General features: G+C 37.0%; 1 protein-coding gene across 2 annotated transcripts in view; it reads right to left on the bottom strand.

Moving 5' to 3' along the window:
- Positions 1 to 12249, bottom strand: part of LOC106059089 (angiotensin-converting enzyme-like) — an 80804-nt gene extending 68555 nt beyond the window's left edge. Inside the window, exons 1-2 of one of the 2 annotated variants that reach the window (XM_056004137.1) lie at positions 12098 to 12203; positions 4087 to 4237 (exon numbers count right to left, since the gene is read on the bottom strand). The gene's annotated coding sequence lies outside the window, so the exon portion shown is untranslated. Of the gene's footprint in view, positions 1 to 4086; positions 4238 to 12097 lie in introns of both variants that reach the window. The other variant, XM_056004136.1, reaches the window with a different exon arrangement.
- Between the last annotated feature and the right edge of the window lie 8905 nt (positions 12250 to 21154).

The raw sequence follows: 21154 nt of genomic DNA, 5'->3' as shown, positions 1-21154 counted from the left end.
GGTAGTTTGAGATCACTTTATTCCTTTCCAGGTACCAGACCAGCCTACTGTTAATCATTCTTTCCATGGTTTTGCAGATGCAGCTTGTTAGTGCTATTGGTCGATAGTTAGCTGGGTCAGAGCCGTCTCTTCCCGGTTTAGGTATCGGTATAACTGTGGCTTTCCTCCAGCTGTTTGGGAAAGCGCCTGTTTGCCACACACAGTTATAGACCCCTAGTAGGACTGCCAATGAGGGTTCGGGAAGGTGCTTGAGGAACTGGTAATGGATTTCGTCTTGTGACTTGTCCAGCGATTCCCTCAGTTCCTCAAGCGAGAACGGTTTGTTGTGGTCTTCATTGTTCTCTGACCTGAAATCAATGGAGTGTCTTTCCTCCCTGGTTTTGACTTTTTGGAACTCTGGCGTGTAGTGTGCAGTGGATGATTTTTCTGCTATTGAGGATGCAAGGCAGTCAGCTATTTCTCTGGGGGACGTGACAGTTCGTCCTTGGTTTTTCAAATGCCCTATTGCATTTGATTCTTTCCCTTTGATTCGCCTTACTGCCTTCCAAACCGCTCTAGCAGAAGTTTTGGCATCCAGACTGCCGACAAAACTTCTCCAGGAATTCCTTTTGGCTGACCGTATGGTTTGTCTAGCCTTTGCTCTAGCTATCCTGAATAGCTTTAGGTTTTCCTGGGAAGGATTCTTTATAAATGCAGCCAGTCGTTTTTTCCTATCACCAATAGCACTTTTGCAAGCTGTATCAAACCATGGTTTGCTAGGCCGTTTTGGATTTGCAGAGGTTAGGGGTACAACTTTCCTGGCTACACTTAGTAGCTTGCTAGCAAAGGTATCAGCTGGGTTCTGTTCATGGAGGATATTTTCTGTGATATCCTCAGAGCATCTTTTTTGGAATTGTTCCCAATCGGCCTTATTCAGTTTCCACCGCTGAGGTCGTCCCAATGAAGGGAGATTGTTAGTAATGATGATTGGGAAGTGATCACTTCCCCGTAGATCATTGCTAACTGACCATTTAAAATCGTCCAGAAGTCCGGGGACGCATACGGTGAGGTCAATGCATGTGAATGATCCAGTTCCTGGGTGCAAGTAGGTCGGTGATGCATCATTAAGTATGCATAAATCATGTTGGAGGAAGATATCCTCCAGCATACGACCTCTTGTGTCGGTATTGTTGGATTCCCACATGGTGTTATGGGCATTGAAATCCCCAAGGATTAAATAAGGCCGGGGGAGTTGTTTCAATAGGTCCTCCATGTCTGTTCGGTTTAATGGAGCGCCTGGTGGTAAATACAGGCTGCAGCAAGTGATAACCTTGTGAAGGGTTATCCTAGCTGCTACGGCCTGTAGTGTGGTCTGTAGTTCTACCCTCTCATGGGGGATGCTATCCTTCACAAGGATACAGACTCCACCTGATGCTCTCTCTGCATCCTCAACATTCTTGGTGTAAGCACGGTAGCTTCGGAAGCTGATGCAATCTTTTAGAAATGTTTCCTGTAAGCAGACAGCTACAGGAGTCTCAGAGTCCATCAGTAGCTGCATTTCCTCGTAATTGGCCTTGAGGCCTCTACAATTCCACTGTACAATTCTGGAATCCATGGCTTATTCTAGATGACCTACTTGGAGCTATTTGGCCTTGGGAGGCCCCCGGAGGGGTTTCCCTTTATTCCAGTGACCTTGGTATTTTTATTCTTGGGTTTGGATGGAGAGGAGGACAACCCCCTTTTTGGGGAAGTCTTTCTCTCTGGAGAGGGGAGATCCCTCTGGTTAGAGCAGAGGTTATTTCCTCCTCTCTCACCTCGGGCATCCTCTCCGCTTTGATTTCTCCCCTTAGGGAGTTGGTCAACCTCTAACTCGGTAGAGGTTGGGGTGTCTGGCTGGGTTCTCTGAGGAGAACCTGTGTCAGACATGATGTCTCCGGGTTCTCCCGGAGTATTGGTTTTGACATGCTGCTCAGTCTCCATGCTCTCATCAGCGAGCACAGAGAACCTGTTCTTTAGCATGACAACAGGGCTTTCTTGTTTCTTCAGAGGTGTGTTCTTTGGCGGTGTTTTCTTCTGTGTTGGGGGAGGAGGAGGGGGTGGTGGGGTCAATGTGTCCGTCTGTGTGGCTATGGATCTTCCTTTCTTAGCAACAGCCTGGGCGTAGGTATTTGTCAAGCCGAATTGGAGGTCCATCCGATTTCGCCTGGCTAAAGGTACATCCGTTTCTTGCCTTGTACTCCTGCACGGCAATTTCCTGTTTCCACACAGGGCAGTCCTTGGAGTAGGCTGAGTGGCCAGCTTGACAGTTTGGGCATTTGAACTGGGCTGTGCAGCCCTTGTCCTCATGACCCTCTCCAGCACATCTGGCACACACAGTGTTCCTCTTGCAGACTGCCGCGCCGTGTCCATAACCCTGGCACTTGAAGCACCTCATGGGGTTAGGTATGTAGGGCCTCACTGGAACTCGTAGGTATCCTGCCTTCACATACTCTGGCGGTGTCCTAGTTCCGAATGTGAGGATAATAGTTGCGGTTTTGACCTCCTCACCCTCCCTGCGCCTGGTAATGCGCCGGGCATGGGTGACTCCTTCAATGCCCTCCACTATTTCCTTCTCGGAACATTCCAGTAGGTCCCTAGAGCTGATTACACCTCTGCTGGTGTTCAGACTCTTGTGTGGCATGACTTCCACTTGGAGATCACAGAGTCTTCTGCATCTTAAAAGCCCATCAGAGTGTGTCTTGCTGTCTACTTCTACAAGGAGTTCCATTGTTTTGTGTAGCTTAGACACACTCTTGGGCTCTCCCACTACTGACTTGAGTCCCTTATAGATAATAAAAGGGCTCAACTTTGTCAGGCTTTTTCCCTCCTCTGTGCATCTTACCACCAGAAATGATGGCCAGGTGGCACAGCTTTTTGGGACCTCCTCTTTTTTATCGTCAATTCGTCGTTTCTTGCCCAGACATAGGTCTGGGGCAAGTAGTTTTGTGTGTGTTTTTTTGTCCATATATATTTTGGTTAATTCGGCACCTGTGCTCCCCACCCGCCATCGAGTCCAACAAGGGGACGGGCCATTCGGATGTCCAGAATGAGCCCGCCAGGGCTACACAGGTGCTATACTCAGTCAGCTGCTACTTCGGACATGTGTCCGATACAGCAGCTCCCTGATTGACCCTCCAGCCACCGCCCTCCAGCATAGGTCGACGACCTATGCTGGTAGCTCGGCATGACCAGCCGGTTGACCCAGAGCGGGCCATCTGGGTCTCAGGTCTAGGGGAACTTGGAGCCAAAGTATTGTGTTGTTGTGGTTTATCCTCAGATAGCCACCACTCAAACACCAGGATCTCTTTATCCCCCCTTACCCGTCGCAGTCCACGGCAAACGGACTGGTCTAGGACGTAGTGAGAATTTAAAGTTAAGGAGACAGTGTGATGATCAATGAAGGCAGACTTAGGAAAAGAGGAGGCAGACACAATGATAGAAAAGAAGTAGTGCACTTTTGAGCTCCAAAAATGCTAAGGAAAAAGGAGCGCAGTTTAACGTCATGTCTCGGGACGATAGACTATCTGGCGTCTTTGACAAAGAGATCCTCGCTTGACCGTGACGGCGTTTCCGGGAGATAGACACCGCGCGAATGCGCCAGTTAAAAGTCCAGGGAGTTCGCCCAGGTGGTCAGAGGATATAAAATGGGGGGGGGGGATTATCAGATCTCGGCCGGATCCAGGGAGATCATACCTTGATAATGGGTAGTGCTAGACGAACAGCGTTGCCCAAGGCGTTGAGTTGAATGGGTTTTTTGAAGTGACCAGCCGCTCCCGGAAGGGGGGGGAGGTCAACGGATGTTTGCCAAGATAGATATAGGGAGTGTCAAGAGCCTAGTGTGGCACGTGTCAAGGTGGGAATAGTAAAATATAACATCGATGCCAAAGGGGTGGGGTTGGATTGGAGGGGTGGTGGCTGTGTTTTTAGCGCTTGATTGGCTAAATTAGTACAACTGATGACTAATAGCGTGCAAATAAATTAATTAAATGCTTAGACCTGAGTGATATCTTGATTGAGCTAAAACGGTTCTTCACAACACCAAACAGCAAATGAACAGAAGTCACGGACCTGGGAGAGGATGGACCTCCAGTTGGAGGACGCCGCATGTCAGTGAAAGCCAGAGTCATCTGGAAGCTTACAGACTGAACACCATCATCTCTACCAGGACCACCACCACCATCAATACATGGAACGTCCGGACCATGTATGAGACAGGCAGCTGAAATGAAAAGGTACAGCCTCACCATCTTACGAATCAGTGAGTCAAGATGGAATGGTTCCGGGCAGACAAGACTGAGCTTCTTTTATACTCAGTACATGTAGCACACACCCAGGGAGGAGAAGGACAATTTTTACGATATGCTGACTACCGACCTACATGACAGACCTACAAAGGAACATCCTCATCATAATGGGCGACCTCAATGCTAAGGTTGGCAATGACAACAGAGGATATGAAGAGATCATGGGAAAACATGGACTAGGTGAGATGAATGAAAATGGAGAGAGATTTGCAGACATGTGTGCCACAAGTAACTTAGTGATTGAAGGAACTGTCTTCACACACAAACAAATACACAAAGCAACGTGGATATCACCAGACCAATCAACAGAGAACCAAATAGACCATGTCTGTATTATTTAATATTGTCTTTAGTGTTCATGTCGCGTTCATATTGTTAAGTTATTTTGTATTACCTAATAATGTTTATTTTATATTCATATTGCTACGTTATTGTATTTTATATTGTCCTTGTGATCATATTGTGTTTATATTGTTACATTAATTTATTTTTTATTGTTTTAAGTGTTCGTGTTATGTTCATATTGTTACGTTAATTCAATGTATATGTCCATACAAAAAGTGCATTATGAGTTTCTATGTAAGAAGGCAAAGGGGCTAAACTTTTTTTTTAAATATTTAAACATTTTAGATTGATAAACATCGTTCGTAATTCTTAGGGCACTAACGACCGTAGGTAGCTTTACTTTGATGAGATAGTGTGGCGATGGTAACATGGATGTTTCATCAAAATTTTATTATTAAAAAAAATTGTGAATTTCGTTCATAAAATTTCTTGTTTAAATATATTGCTTTCTATCACAATCATCCTAAGGTTATTTCTGACCAGTTGACATGAAATGTTCGTTCTGAAAGAGAATTGAAGTCAACTACGTCACCGCAGTGTCAAGAAAAGTGTGTGTGTGTGGAGTGTTTCCAGCTAAAACTACAACGAGTCGATGGGCTGGAGTTCCTGTTCAACAACCAACAACATTCGTATTGTCTGAACTCTTTGTTTTATGAGCCGGTAGAAGACAATCTGGTAAGCACGCAATGGTCTCATTAACATATTCAGTGTTAGCATGGCTTGGGTCTGGCTTTTGTTAAAGCTAGGCTATGTTCTACACAGTACAAAGATATCTATTGATAATAAAGGTAGTTCTATAGAAGTATAAAGTATTGGTTCGAGAATTTCGTTTTTAGCGATACTGTGATTTATCCCAATAAAAATAGGACGTATGTGTTTGTGTTCATTTGCTTTTTAATAGCGATTCTGGGAATAAAGACAGACAGACATATAGACAGACAGACAGACAGACACACACACACACACACACACACATATATATATATATGTTGTAATAACTTAAGGGAGGCAACTCAACGAGGTATAGGCGTTTATTTACATGACGACATCACAAAGAATAGGACATCTGCCTTGAGCACAGCATCTTCATATCGGTTCTAGACTTGGGCGGAAATCGTTATCCCTTCTTAGACTCGTGTCTGGCACCTTCGTCACTATCTTAAGTGGCGGGGTTATAACATTGCCCCATTCTTAGCGCTTTTCGTCCCGAAAAGAAACAGTGCAGTGAAGGTTTGACAGATCAGGTGGAGGTCGATCGGTGGGAGCCACATGCGGCAGGGAGCGTGTTCCCCTCGAAGCCATCCGCACTGTTTTCCTATGGTGCCGCTTTCACTTTCTCCAATTGACCAGGCTGTTGTTGAGACGATGGCGTGGCCGTTTGACAAACAGAGAGATAGTCTGAGCATTGATTTCTTCAATACAGCCGTTGCTCGGACACGCTGTTTCAGCAGATCCTCCCGACTGATGCCTCTCAAAGAGACTGCAGGTTCACATGCAGCCACGTTGCAAACTAAGTCCAATGCGCCGCGGTCATCCTCAACTAACAGTCTCACGTCCAGGAGATAGATCTCCTCAAGTTCAAGTTGAAGATGTCTTCCTCTTGCCAGAACATGTATATATATCAAAGCGGACATACTAAATCACTGGATAGAACACTACAGCCTGATATTTGGTGATAAAAGGCACGTATAGGAGGAATCGCTGGCAAATGTCCCTCAGAAAATTATGAGAGGAAGCTCGACGACCCACCGACATTTGAGGAAGTTGAAACAGCTATTCATAAACTTAAAAAACGCAAAGCACCTGGCTCTGATGGACTTCCGGCTGAAATATTTAAAATTGACTTGTTCGCTGTATGCTGGGAGAAGTGCGTGGTCCCAAATGAATTTCGAGATTCCGTAATCATAAGGTGACAAGTCTAACTGCTCCAACTATCGAGGCATTACACTTATTCCTTATTCCTATCCATTCTCAAGCAGTTTTACGTGGGACCAAAAGGCCAGATCCGACACAATGGTGACCTGCCTGATCACTTTCCAATAGAAAATGGCGTGAAGCAGGGATGTGTACTTGCCCCTTCTCTATTCGCTATCTTCTTTGGCGTAATGCTGGGTCAAATGAGGCAGCGATTGCACGAAGGCATCTATATGTGTCAATCTTCAACGTCTACTATCCCATACAAAACCAAAGGAGATGGTCATAACCGAGCTTCTCTATGCCGATGATTGCGCCCTACTAGCTCACAATGAACATGATCTCCAGAACGAGGTCAACGAATTTGCATATACTGCCGACTCTTTCGGTTTATCTATAAACCTCGGGAAAACAGAAGTCATGTCACCCAATAAAACCTAATCAGCCCCAAAAATTACCGTAACCTCACGGCCCCTTAACGTGGTAGACCACTTCACATATCTGGGTAGTATAGTGTCAAATAACGCCTCACTTTCAAGGGAAGTTGATAACTGTCTGGCCAGGGCCAAGAGCGCTTTTGGACGCCTTCCAGCGAGAGTTTGGCGGAATAAATCGCTCAGCCTGCCTACAAAAATCAATGTCTACCAGGCGGTGGTTCTCACAACACTTCTGTATGGATCTGAGACACGGACACTATCCAGAAAACAACTAAGACTACTTGAGCGCTTTCAGCAAAGATACTTGCGCTCCATTATGAACATATGGTGGCAAGACCGCACTACAAACAGCGATGTTCTTGCGAACGCCGGATTGGACAGTACAGAGGGACTTCTTATGGTCCTACAGTTACGCTGGGCAGGGCACGTATCCCGTATGGGAGACGAACGTATGCCAACAGCAGCCTTTTTTGGGTGTCGACGTAACAGAGGCGCCCCACCGAAAGGCTTCAAAGACCAGCTAAGGAGCCAACTTGCCTTGGCTGACATAGAAGAGAGCACCTCAGAATGAGACAGCTGGACTCACAAAGGCTGCGGGATACACATTTGAGACCAAAAGAAAATCCGCTGCCGAGGACAAACTCAGACGGCGAAAAGAAAATCTAAATCGACCACCTACGGACAATGGTTATGCTTGCCCTGGATGTGACAAATTATGTAGGTCAAAGCTGGGGCTGAGCATCCATGGGAAATACTGCATTCCTCACTGATCTTCGGACTCGAAGACAAGCCATATATATATATATATATATATATATATATATATATATATATATATATATATATATATATATATAAGGCGGCATTCTAGTTTAATACGCCCTCTTATACGCAACAAGCATTTGATGTATTTATTAGTTTTAGATCTTCAATATATGTCGATCTATATTAAATCTTATATTATTAGTTATAGACTTTGCTTATTGATTGACAAAATATTGTACTTCAGATTTATACAGATATTTAGCACTCTCACAAAAAATATTAATTTGGTTTTATTAATAGATATTATTCATTTCCACTGTTATCTAGATCTGCATGATAAAAAAATAAGAAATGTCCATAACGACAATAATCCCTATAAAATAACTAATAGAATAATTTTACCCCGCTACTTCCCTTCCCCTACACCCGAGAAAGAATCCTTGATAAACGAATGTATAGATCTACTAGATTTACTACATTTTATACTATTCCAATGATAGGCCTTTAGATCTAGACTTAAAATACCATGCGCAAAACTTCCTGAACATTAATCCATTCAATTCTTGAATCAATAACACCATACATTTGGAAATTCCCGAACGCGATAGTTTAAAAACACGCTAGTTCTTTCAAAACCGATGTTGCCCCTAGACTAGATTGTCTAGATCATAGACATAAATAAATATAGACTGGCCGATTAAAGAGTTTTATGAAACGAAAATTTGTAACTCGCAATTGTGTGTACTTTATTATACAGCATTTATGAGCAGTATAAAAGTTAAGTACTCATATCTATTACAGCCGTAACCTATATAAGTATTACAATATTTTCACTAGTGTTGTTTTTTTAATCTCTCAGCGTGAAGATCAAGCAATTTTTCATAATTCGGAAATCCGAATACAATAGATATACATGTTTTCAAGTTACATGAAGTTACTTCCTTTTTCCAGTCTATATTTATTTGTCTATGGTCTAGATATAAGACTAGTTCTCAAGTTAAATTTACATTTATTTTTTACTTTTGAAAAATTTTAACTCTCAAACTACAATTTTCCCCATGTGGCAGAGCTAGTAAAACTTTTCTCAGAGACATACATAAATTTCTAGAAAAATCGTTAGAGCAATTTCTGAGATCCGCGGTACGCATCCAGGTTACATGCATGCAGGTTCCAGTTACATACAATTCTGACTTGAATAAAAGGTATATATATATATAATTCTCTTCATGGCTCAAGAGTGTGGACAAGAAGTAAAAGAAAGATTACTCTTTTATTTCTGCAAGTTGAACTAGAGTTAACCTACGAAAAAAAGAGGGGGGGGGAACAAGTAGTATTTACCCGTTACAAAATAGCAAATACGGAAATTTAAGAGTTTGTATTAGAACATAAATTCGTCTACGTATTACTACGCACAGAACTACTTTACGAGCGTTGAATGTAGCGAAGTCATACAGTATATCATAAGAATTGTAGTTCCTACATAGATCACGCTCAATAGCAAGAATTACCAAATGTTTCCATCTATCTACGAGAACTGTTGACCTCAAGTAATTCTTCATTAGTTTGAGGTGCGAGAAGATTCTTTCAATAGATTCCACACTTACAATTATGTTGATTTAAAAAAACCTATGGGTCGAAATTGCGGATAAAAAATCGTTTCTGGTAGCTTTAGCAGCTTCGGTAACGATCATTAAAATAGCTTTGTTGTCCTAGATCCAAGGTAAGAATTTGCAGGTTAAATTTTCGTGTTTCTTCGTCAATGCAAGTAGGAGAATTAGTGATGTGTGATGAGTCAGGACCCTTAGGACTATATATATATAAATATATATTTTGTTCAACGATTTTCGCGAATATACTTTATTGTTTGAAAAAGGATTTTTTCAAACCAAACTTAACTGAAACAATTGTAGAAAAAAGTAATGTTTGACAGAAGGTATACTTAAATAATACAATCCTGGTGAAGACCAGGATTTTTTATTTCGGGATTTTTGGGCGCCACTGAGTCCACTCAGCTCTAATGGGTACCTGGCATTAGTTGGGGAAAAGTAAAGGCGGTTGGTCGTTGTGTTGGCCACATGACACCCTCGTAAACGTAGGACACAGAAGCCGATGACCTTTACATCTGTTGATGTGTGTTTTATATAGGTTGCACCACTCGGTGTTTGGGAGTAACATCCCTTGTAACTTGTTGTCAACCAAGATGGCGTAAGATTAAACAGTTGATTTCTTGTATTATAATTTATACCTAGAGTCATGTTATTATTCGTTCATGTTAATTAACAACATCATCTTCCCTATAGACCACAAGGTATGAAAGAAGAGCTTTACTTTACTTTTAATACAAATAATGACATAAAACTTCAGATTTTTAGAGAGGGTCGTTTTCATTTGAAATCAATAAGAGGTAAGTTTTCACAATTACAATGCCAATAATTAAATTAAAACGTCCTTTTTTCCGTTTTGATTGCGACTATTTTCTCCTTCTTAACTGTTAATATAAAACATGAGAGGGGATCTGGCCTAAGCTGTAATGTGATACTGCTTGGTAGTGGAGGGTGGAAGTATTATTGTTCTCTGCCTGGGAAAGTAAATGTCAACAAAAATTGATGGGATTTGGAAAGCGCGTCACTCATTCATAGCCTTATGAATCAGACTTGGTAGCGATATTCAGTCATTCTTTCATGGCGTTATGAATCAGACTTGATAGCGCTATTGAGTTATTCATTCATGGCGCTATGAATCAGACTTGGTTGCGCTATTGAGTCATTCATTCATGGCGCTATGAATCAGACTTGGTTGCGCTATTGAGTCATTCATTCATGGCCTTATGAATCAGACTTGGTAGCGCTATTGAGTCATTCAATATTTGAAATACTATCTTTTTGTATGAAGTGATTTTTTTTCCTATTTAAATATGCTGGTCTATTTTTTCGTTTGGAAAATATGTTTAGTAACAATGTTTTTGAAAGTTTTCTAAAACGTCGACAGAACTCCTGGCGACAAAACGGCCGTCGCCTTAACGTCACGTAGCGAAAGAAGACAACGCGTGTTCAGTCTAGATTTCTTTTCGTCGTCTGCGCCAGTCTTTGGTAAGGGCTTTTCTTTGGGTCTCTAATGTGTGTCCCGAGAAATTCTTGCGAAATCTTCAGTCTCCTTCAGAGGCCATCTGCCGCCAGCTGCTTTGCTGTATGTGTGTAGCAATTAGGGATGGGGGAGGGGGGTGAAATTAAATTTCACGTTCAAATTTGTTCAATGTACAAAATACCAAACTACTGATAAGTTTGACTTTTAGAAAGCATATTATAATTTTACGATACATTTTAAGCACAGTAATTCCCTTCTCTCTCATTACAATTGCTCTTATAAGCTAGCAGTCTCTTTATGGGTTCTGGGTCGACACTAGTTGGGTATTTTGAAAACAGCTATAAAGATTTTACTAGAAATTTGGAAAGAAAAACTACCTAAACTACTTAAGTGGCTACATTGTGAAAATTCTGATATAACCTTTATAATAGTTCAAAATAAAATCGACTTACAATATGTTTATTTTTTTTTTTTAAATTTTGAACTCGTTTTTGTATGGAATAGCCGCGCACTCGACTGTTTCTTTATATTCAGTCAAGAGCTATATAAAAAGAAAGACGTTCTTGAAATTGTGCACACAGCTTCTTCTCTAGAGCTGGGCTGAGAACGTAATGGTCAACAGCTCACAGGATAGACTGCTTGCAAGCATTACAAGATACAATAACAAATTATTGATCACTATCAGCTTTATATGGATAGCTATTTCACTTTAAAAAAAATATATTATTTGCTTTGTCTTTAAGAACTTATACTTAGTTAGATATTACTCTAAACTAGAGTTTGATGCTTGAGGTCAATCTCGTCTGTTACTACGGTCGACAATTAACGAGGCTGTCATTTGGCCAGCACAACGACCAACCGCCTGTACTTTCCGCAACTAAAGTCTGGGACACACTAGAAATGGGTTGACTCATGGGCGTTGTAAAAATCTAGAAATTCAAAATTTCAGTCTATACCTAGAAGATGATAGATAGATAGATAGATAGATAGATAGATAGATAGATAGATAGATAGATAGATAGATAAACAGATTGATAGATAGATAAATAGATACATACATACATACATACATAGAGAGATAGATACATAAGGATTACGTTCACTGAATTAAGTTTCAATTCAGATTTATATAGCACTGTGTATTTACAATCATTTTATTCTAATAACAAATGTTATAGCGTTGAAAATATCATATCTAAACACACTCAAACAGTTTTAGTTCTTTCTTACCTGACTAATACCTCCTTCATTGAAACTGCGTCACACACTGCACTGCTAGCAGTTCATGCCCCTGATTGTGGCTATCAGCACTCGGTTTATTATAATCGGCTGTTGTTCACTGGACGAGGGCGGTGGAGCCCACACAATGACAGCGACTGGTAGTCTAAACAGTCGCACATTCAACATTTTTTATTAGTCAAGTATGCACACAAGATATGTCTGCAATTGAATACACTTTAACGTGTCATATATAAATAGAAAACACGTCAATTATATACATTTTTTGTGAGTCCCATATAAACAGAAGACAAGTCTTCAAGTGTCAAACTTCTTTGAGTAAAATATGAACAGTAAACATGTCTGCAATTAAATAGTTCTATATTTCTTTCTATGCTTTTATTTTTCCTTTTTTTTCTCAATAAATGTGTCTGTTATCAGTTCTTTTTTTAGCGGCCCCCGAAAGGGGAAAAGACGCTATTAGTTTTGTGTGGCATGTCTGTCCGTCCGTCCCGGTTAGATCTCAGAAACTAGAAGAGAAAATGAAAATCGGACATCATGATATTTTACATTATTCAAAGTTCTGATGCTACGGTTACTTTTTTCTTTTCCAAAAGTGAACTATCTAACTTTTTAAAATTATATATGCAAGCAGATTTTTCAAAAAATTACACTACTTTTCAATGAAAAACTTCAGGGGAGGTAGCTTTTTTTAAAAAAGGTCATGGACTTCTTTTATAACTCAGCTTCATTCATAGCTTCGCGCATTGTAACAAAAAATTTGCATCTAAGGTCAATGGTAAAAGTGTCAATGTCCATATATTAACTAACTCATTGAATAGAATACTGATTCAAATGTTTTAAAAATAAATTTTGATACGAAATTAGTTTTAGTTATAAGTTTAAAAAATAACGAACTACTTTTATAGCGTGCACTTTTGACATATCCTTATTATAGGAGCCTACACTTGACAGTCTAGAGAAGACCAAATAGAGCCCAGATCTAGATATGTTTAATAATATTTATAATATATATATAATAAATGTATTGATAATTTGAACAAAATTTTATTTATTCAGGCAATAACTTATCTTCTGACAGCTTAGGGGTGCAGATTTATTTATTATTTAAACAATACTATCACATATAGAAATGAGTCGGATATGAACAGCATAGTACACCATTGACCGGTAACAAAAGGCCTACTATTCGTGATCATAACATTGGCCTAGGTCTAGTAATTTTAAGATTAATAATGTAAATTCATACGAGTTCTAGTTCAGATATAGTAGTTTCTATATCAAGATTCTATATCTAGTTCTAGATTTAGATCTAGACTTAGTTTGACTTAGATCTAACTAACTCTAGAACTAGATTTAGATCTATTTCTAGATCTAGACTTAGATCTATTTCTAGACATAGACTTAGATCTTGAATCTAGATTTAGATCCAAAACTAGGTCTAGATCTAGCTAGATCTGTATAGTTTGTAAGACGAATGACAATGGAGATTTATTTTTATTTGCGAGCGGAAAGTCTGAAGTCATTTGTACACAATTGTAGCTTAAAGTAGGTCAAGAATTATTTTTTTTCGTGTTGCCAATTTATCTAATTTTGTTAGAAGAATAAATATTTTTTAGTTTCTCTTTATTACATGTTATTAAGTTTGAATGTATGGATAAAGTTAATAATTATTATTAAAAAATTTAAGTGTACGCTAAATGGTTTTATGGAAATGCTGTGGCTGAGGGGTAAAAGTCCCGTGTTCGAATCCTGGTGAAGACTCTAGGTGGACCACTCCCGGGGCCGATTTTCAGTTTGTGTTTCCACACAAACTGTCTTTGTAACCTTGTTTCTTTCTGTGAAACATTTCGTATCTTTTCTTACACTACAACCAAGTCTTATTTAATTGTATTCATTTTTAGCGGCCCCGTAAGGGGGACAATCGCTCTTATGTTTGTGCAAAATGTCCGTCTGTCCGCCTGTCACACTCAGATCTGGAAAACTAGAAGAAAAATGAAAAATCTTATTTTACCGTTTGTTGTGGCTTGAAAGTTTAGGTGCAACGACTACTTTTTGTTTCCGAAAAGCAAACCGTTTAGTTTACATTATTAATTATGTAAGCATTTTTTTTTTCATAAAAATACACCGATTCTAAAACAATACATAAATGTAAGGAAGATTATGTTTACAATATGCTAACAAAGAAAGATTATTTTGTGTGTTTTCAGTATCCAATATAAATATAAGTTTCCCGCTCATTACATCCCCTGTCACTTCATCCCATAGTCATTTCATCCCCTGGTCATTTCATCTGCTGGACATTTCATCCTCTAATCCATCAAATAATGAGTGTAAAAGGTATGAAATTAACAATATTTGATACATTTATTTAAATTTAAATGACAAAATGAATTACAGCTTAATAAAAAAATAATAAAATATATTGTCATTAAAAATATAAAATTTAACATCTATAGGTATAGAGCTAATGTAGGAATTGTTTTTGCGTGTTAATTGAAATCAGTGAGATGAGCTTTTGTTTGTAGGCACAGAAGACGTATTGCTGTACATTGTTGGTAATATCTTGGCCAGTGTGTGGCGTATTTCTTAAAGTCAGCGTTTATTAGAATAAATAAAACGTTATATCCATGTTTGAAATTGCACGCCCATTTAAAAAAAAAACGTTTGACAAATAAAGATAAAGTGAAAATGGCCTTCAAGAGATAAGTTATCAGCGGCATGATTATAACTATTCTAATCGTTCTCATTTCTCAAAAGATTTCCACTACTTCCACCACACAGTGACCACACCTTGGACTTTGTTGATAAGTTATGAGCGCAGAGCGGCATGATCAGAATTATTCTAAACGTACTTCTATCTTTACATCACGCAATATGCGCAGGATAATATTGACACCTCTACAACAGACAGAAAAAAATAAATAAATTTAATTACATATAACTCCCCTATACAATAGATCTACTTATTTACCTATATTATGATGAGAGTAGGGTGAACACTATAAACATCATAATTGTATATATTAAAAGTATTCTAAATATACATATTATATGAAATGAGTGCTTAAAGACAAAGCCCGAACAACACAATTAAACAATGACTAAGAAAAAATTTAATTCGGGATGAAATGACCGGGGATGAAGTGACCGGGGATGAAGTGAGCGGGGATAAAATGACCGGTAACCCAATATTAGTAAACTGTATTTTTATTAGAACAATAGATAATAACATTAAAAGAAAACATTAATATTTGTTTATAAGGGCTAAAAATGCACTTTGTATGTAAATATGCACATTTTTTAAAATGTACTTTTTATGCAGCGACTTTCGTACAGTAGTGTGACGGCCGTGACATAACTTAGTACTAAACTCGTTCCCTAAAAATTTTTAAATAATCAGATTTTATTTATTTTTTGTTAAGTGCCCCCATCAGGATAAATGCACGTACTTTTGTGCGTTTTGTCTGTTGGTCGGTCTGTCCGTCACGTTAAAATGGAAGAACACACTAGATGCTATTGAAAATCTGACTTAACCTTTAATGTTCTTTTCGAAACATTGTAATAGTTTTAAGTATCTATAATAGATTGTTCCGGATGTTTTTGTGATGTAACTTATTACATTTAATTTCTGTGCGTCAGCGTTGCAAAAACACATAATCAATCATATGCTGTTCCAGTTTTTTTTTTAAAGCAAATAAATGCTAAATGAAAATCTCTATACTGACTTATATTTCATTAACTATAAAATTGTTCAGGATATTGTTTTATAAAAAATAAATTATGTCAAAGGATTGTTTGAAATCGCATCATTGACTTACATTACACTTCTATTCTTTGACAATACGTCATGGCACTATAGTTTAATTATCGATATCAAATTGTTCCGTAATTTCCAAATTTATGTCAAATGGCTTTTTAAAAAAAAAAAATCGACAAAAGGTTGTTCCCGGTTTTAAAGTAAGAAAGTAATTTACTAGAAACGATTATTAAAAATCACTTTTTTAGACTTATTTTACATTTAATTTTCTTTCTGAAACGTAACAGAAGTTGTTTTTTTTATTGGTAAAGAATGTTCCGGATTTTGTTTTGAAAAAGAAATCGACCTACATTACTTTAATTGTTTTACAAATTTTTTCCGAATTTTATATGAAAAATCTACTAACGCCAAAATAACTGTTTGAAATCCCTCTTTTTAATAAATATAACAAATACCCTTCTTCTTATTTACGAAATAGGTTGTTCCGGAATTTTAATGAAAAACATTTAACTCTATTTATGTAAAATCGCACTTCTATCTTACACTACATTAAATTTTCTAGCTAAAAAGTTACAAAATCTAATTATAGTTAATATTATGTTCCGATTTTTAAGGTAAATAACTTCCTAACACAAAAGTATGGTTTGAAAATCTCTCCACAAGGCTATGGTTCATCTAATTTGCATACGATACCATCCCAAAACTTTTATTTACGGTATTAAATTTATCTGAAATTCTCTTTTTCTCTCACTATATATATAAACATCCGGAACAATCTATTAAATATACTTAAAACTATTGCGATGTTTCGGAATGGAAATTAAAGGTTAATCAGATTTTGAATAGCATTTAGTCTTTTTTATGTCAGACAGCCAGCCAGACTAACAGATAAAATACACACAGAAAAAATGCGGCTTTTATCCATATATATATATATATATATATATATATATATATATATATATGTATGTATGTATATATATATATATACATATTTAGTCCAACTAGCCCATTGTGACGTAATGGACTTTTTTCTTTGACGTCTTATGTAGTTAATTCTTTAGCCTAAATGAAATGCTAAAAAAACTCAGTGCACCTATGTCTATGAACCCTCGACAAATTGCTCGTATTGACTTAGACATTTTTAAGTTTCACTAGGCCGTGTGACATAGTGGATTCTTTTCCTTTGACGTCATGTGGAGTTAATTCTTTAAATAAAATTATAAAAAAAACTCGGTGCACCAATGTCTATGAACCCTCGACAGCTTGCTCGTATTGATAAAGACATTTTTAGTCTAACTAGGCGTGTGACCTAGTTTTTTTTTTCCTTTGATGTCTTATGGAATGAATTCTTCAAAGAAAATGTTAAAAGAACTCGGTGCATTAATGTTTATTAAACCTCGTCGTATTCTCGTATTAAAAAAGACACAAGCTAGATTTAGATGTAATCTAGATTTTTTACACTAGATCTAGATTTTTAAAATTAGATTTAGATTTATATTCAAATTAAAATCATTGTAGATTCTAGATCTAGATTAGAATGATATACACTAGATCAAGTTCTATAATTTCTATTTCTAGAATTTAAGTGTAGATTTTTATTTCCAAATGTCTAGATCAATATTGCAATGTTTTAAAATACTAAAACTAATCTACTAATTTTAAATTTAATATTACATTCAGTCTATTAGATTTTCTAGGCTTTTTTGTTACATAAATTACATTTACATTATTCCAAATTTATATTTTAGATCTAGATCTAATAGATATAGATCTTAAGAGTGCTAAATCAGAAGTTTAGTTTAGGTAGATTTACATCCTCATTCTTTTTCCATTTAAATGAAAATGCCAATAGTTCTGTTGGTAACTGTGCTGAGACATCGAAGTAGGCCTACAAGCAAGATATATATTCCTTTCTTCTTTTTTTTTTCAAATACAAATCAATGCTGAAAAATTATCTAAAATCGCTCATCTGACATATTTTACATATCCGGTAGTTGTCATGCCATATTGTGTAATATCTCTATTAAAAACGAAAAGAGCGATAGCTTTGTTAAATGAATGGGATTATAAAGTAAACAATTAAACGAAATAATTTTTAGTACGCGATTCATGAATGAATCTAGACCTATCTCAACTCGGCTTCGCAGTTTTCGTAAACGAATGTAGTCTATTAAAAATGCTTTAGAAAACCAAATTTGAATGTTAATTTGATCAAAATATGAAATGAATAGTATGTTCATGTGTTAAAGTATAAAACTATCTGTGCGAAGAGAAGTTTTATCATCTTAGAGATGTATTAGAGTTTTAGATCTAGAGATGAAAAGAAACATTGTGATATTTTGCCAAAGAAAGAATGTTCGTCAGTCACAGATATAAGGAACTAATTTATGTAAAAAAAATGGTTTTGAAACACAAATTTGAAGGTTAATTTTATTAAATAATGAAATCAATGGACCTTCTGTATTTTCATGTGTCAAAGTAAAAAAATTATCTGCGCAAAGTGTATTTCTTAAAATTAGATCTAGATTTAAATCCTTTCGATCTTTTCTCATGTTAACATTGTAAACTTGGCCTAGATCCATAAATACTATAGCTTAAATAGAGTCGGGCAATTTTTTTTGATGGTCTTAAGTTTGTTTTAGGGCTACAATACATACACTACGGTCTAAGTTAGTACCCAAGGAACATTCCTGCCAAGTTTTATCAAGATTGGTCAAGCGGTTTTGATTTCTATTCGTCACATACATACATACATATATACATACATACATACATACATACATATATACATACATACATATATACATACATACATACATACATACATACATACATACATACGTGCATACGTGCATACATACATACATGCATACATGCATACATACTGTCACGATCATCAATGGTGTTGATGTCACAATCTAAGATGGTGCTACAGTCACGATCAGACTTGAACTATATTGTACCACCAATGATCGTGATTGCCAAGGATCTTGAAATGATCTTTCGATAAGATGATCGTATAGAAGTAGACAGATCTATGTTGATAATACGATCATACAGAATGTTGCCAATTGATAAGAGGATCATCTAGGTCTAGGAGTTACAACTTGACAAATATGATCTAAGTACGATCTAAATTCAATGAAGAAACTTCTCTTCGTCCAAAAACAATTACTTTAATTAATAACTTGAAAACACTATTCACAAATAGTTACAATGGTTAAAATGTACTTGAATTGAATCTACACTATAGTATATCTGAGTCTTGATACAAATAAAAAAATATATATTCTTAATTTCACGTTACTTACAAGTTAGATCTTAACTTTACAACTTCCAAGACAAGACTGGCCGGGAGCTACACGCTTCTTCCGGGCTTCAGCTCGTAATCACGTGATCAACAACTTACACCTCCCAGACCAACCAATCATTGCAGTCAAATGTACAACAATTAACTTTCGGAACCAATGGAGTTCATTTAATTACATGTTTGGTTTTTTTCCCAGCTATGTCAAGCTATGTCGGCAAACAACCCGAAACTGTTACCATATATGGTCATAGTGTACGTGACACATACATACATACATACATACATACATACATACATATATACATACGCCTTACTTTATGCTTTATAGTATAGATAGTATAGATATTGCTTTTAAGCATATTATTTAGCAATTAATAATGTTTTATTTTTTTCGCAAGCCGACAAATAGGCTTCACACTTGTTTAAACCCACTCTTAGTGTAACCAAGAAATGTGTATTTGCTAAAGCTAGCAGATTTTCAAAGAGAGACATGAAACTATGACATGCTAATTACATTTTATTTATTACTACCATGCAACAACCTGTGGCTAAATTTTTACTTCAATGACCTCATTTTGTTGTGACAATTTGTTTTTTTTTTGTGTGTGTGCTAATTAGTATAACGTTTCCGTATGAATATATAGCTGGAACTAAACAAAAATGTTTAGCCAGTTCAGATTACTTTGAGTTGATGCTGCAAGCAAGAAACAAGCCATCTTAATTGATCCAAAAGTTTGTAGATTTTGACTTGAAAAAAATGTTTGTGAGGTAATGCCAACAGGTGGGTGGATACATTTTAGGTGTTTAAGGAATTCAGTGTTTCTTAAACTGTGAGGTGCGGTACGCAAACTCAAAGTGGATGCGACAAAAGGAGGGTTAGGGTGAAGCCGGCCAATTTATACTTAAGAGTTAAAAAAAGAGTATTTTTATACTTTATTATTCAATGCTATGAAGAACTGTTGAAAGGGTTGAGTTGGCATAGAACATGATGGTGAGTGTGACAACTGATGGAGCCCGTGCTTTTACTGATCAAAACAAATTTGTTAATAAAATTAAAGATCAATATTCCAAAAATATACTTATACCCGGGAAAGTTTTCACTAAGCTGCATTGAGTATCAAACATTATTGACTCAATTATTTCAGTGATAAAACTTATCAGGGCTAGGCCCCATAACCACAGAAAGTTCCGAGAAGTACTTGAACATTTCGAAACGAAACATTCAGATGTTAGGTACCACAGCAGTATCCGCTGATGTTATGTATGGTATCTCAATAAAGAAATTGCAATATTGGCCATGTCCTTGAGGATATTGACTGTGACTTTTTAAATAATATTTGTAATGAAGAGTGGAGGACATACTTCATGTTTGACATTGCCATGGGTTGTTTGCACATGAAATGCATGCTAAATCTTTTCAAACAAAGCTATCCCATTTCTCAGCACTTTTTGTCATTTTCCCTTGCTAGTGAAATGGTTGAAAAGCACAAGACTTGTTTGATTCCTAGATTGTGGAATTTTAAAGCAAATTTTAAGACGTCAAGAACTTAAAACCAGTTTTCAATAACCTCATTTTATAATTAGAAAGCAGTCAGAGGATAACAACTAGTAAGCTAGTTCTACAGTCCGGGAGCATTATCCACGAATGCAAATGATTAAATACTTAACTTTAAGTACAATTATAAATCTGGTGTAAAATTTTGTGATGTTAAAGACAATCGTAAAATTAAAAAATTATTGGTAAATTAAGTTTTCGAAATTGCTAACTCTTGTTGTAATGCCTCGTTGGGGTTTAAATATAGCTGTATGCTACAGTGTAAATGTAATTAAATAACATTATATAACGTGATCGTAGTTTTAAAGTTACAAAAGACAATAAATGCGGTCCTCGATACTACAATGATATCGTCTTTTTTTTAACAAGACCTTTTAAACGTCTCCGCTGCAGTGTTTTTGCTCAATTTACTTTGTGTGA

Source organism: Biomphalaria glabrata, chromosome 11 (assembly GCF_947242115.1).
Source record: "Biomphalaria glabrata chromosome 11, xgBioGlab47.1, whole genome shotgun sequence".
NCBI lineage: Eukaryota > Metazoa > Mollusca > Gastropoda > Planorbidae > Biomphalaria > Biomphalaria glabrata.
Note: the sequence above shows the minus strand (reverse complement) of the source record. Positions and strands in the feature narration are given on the sequence as shown.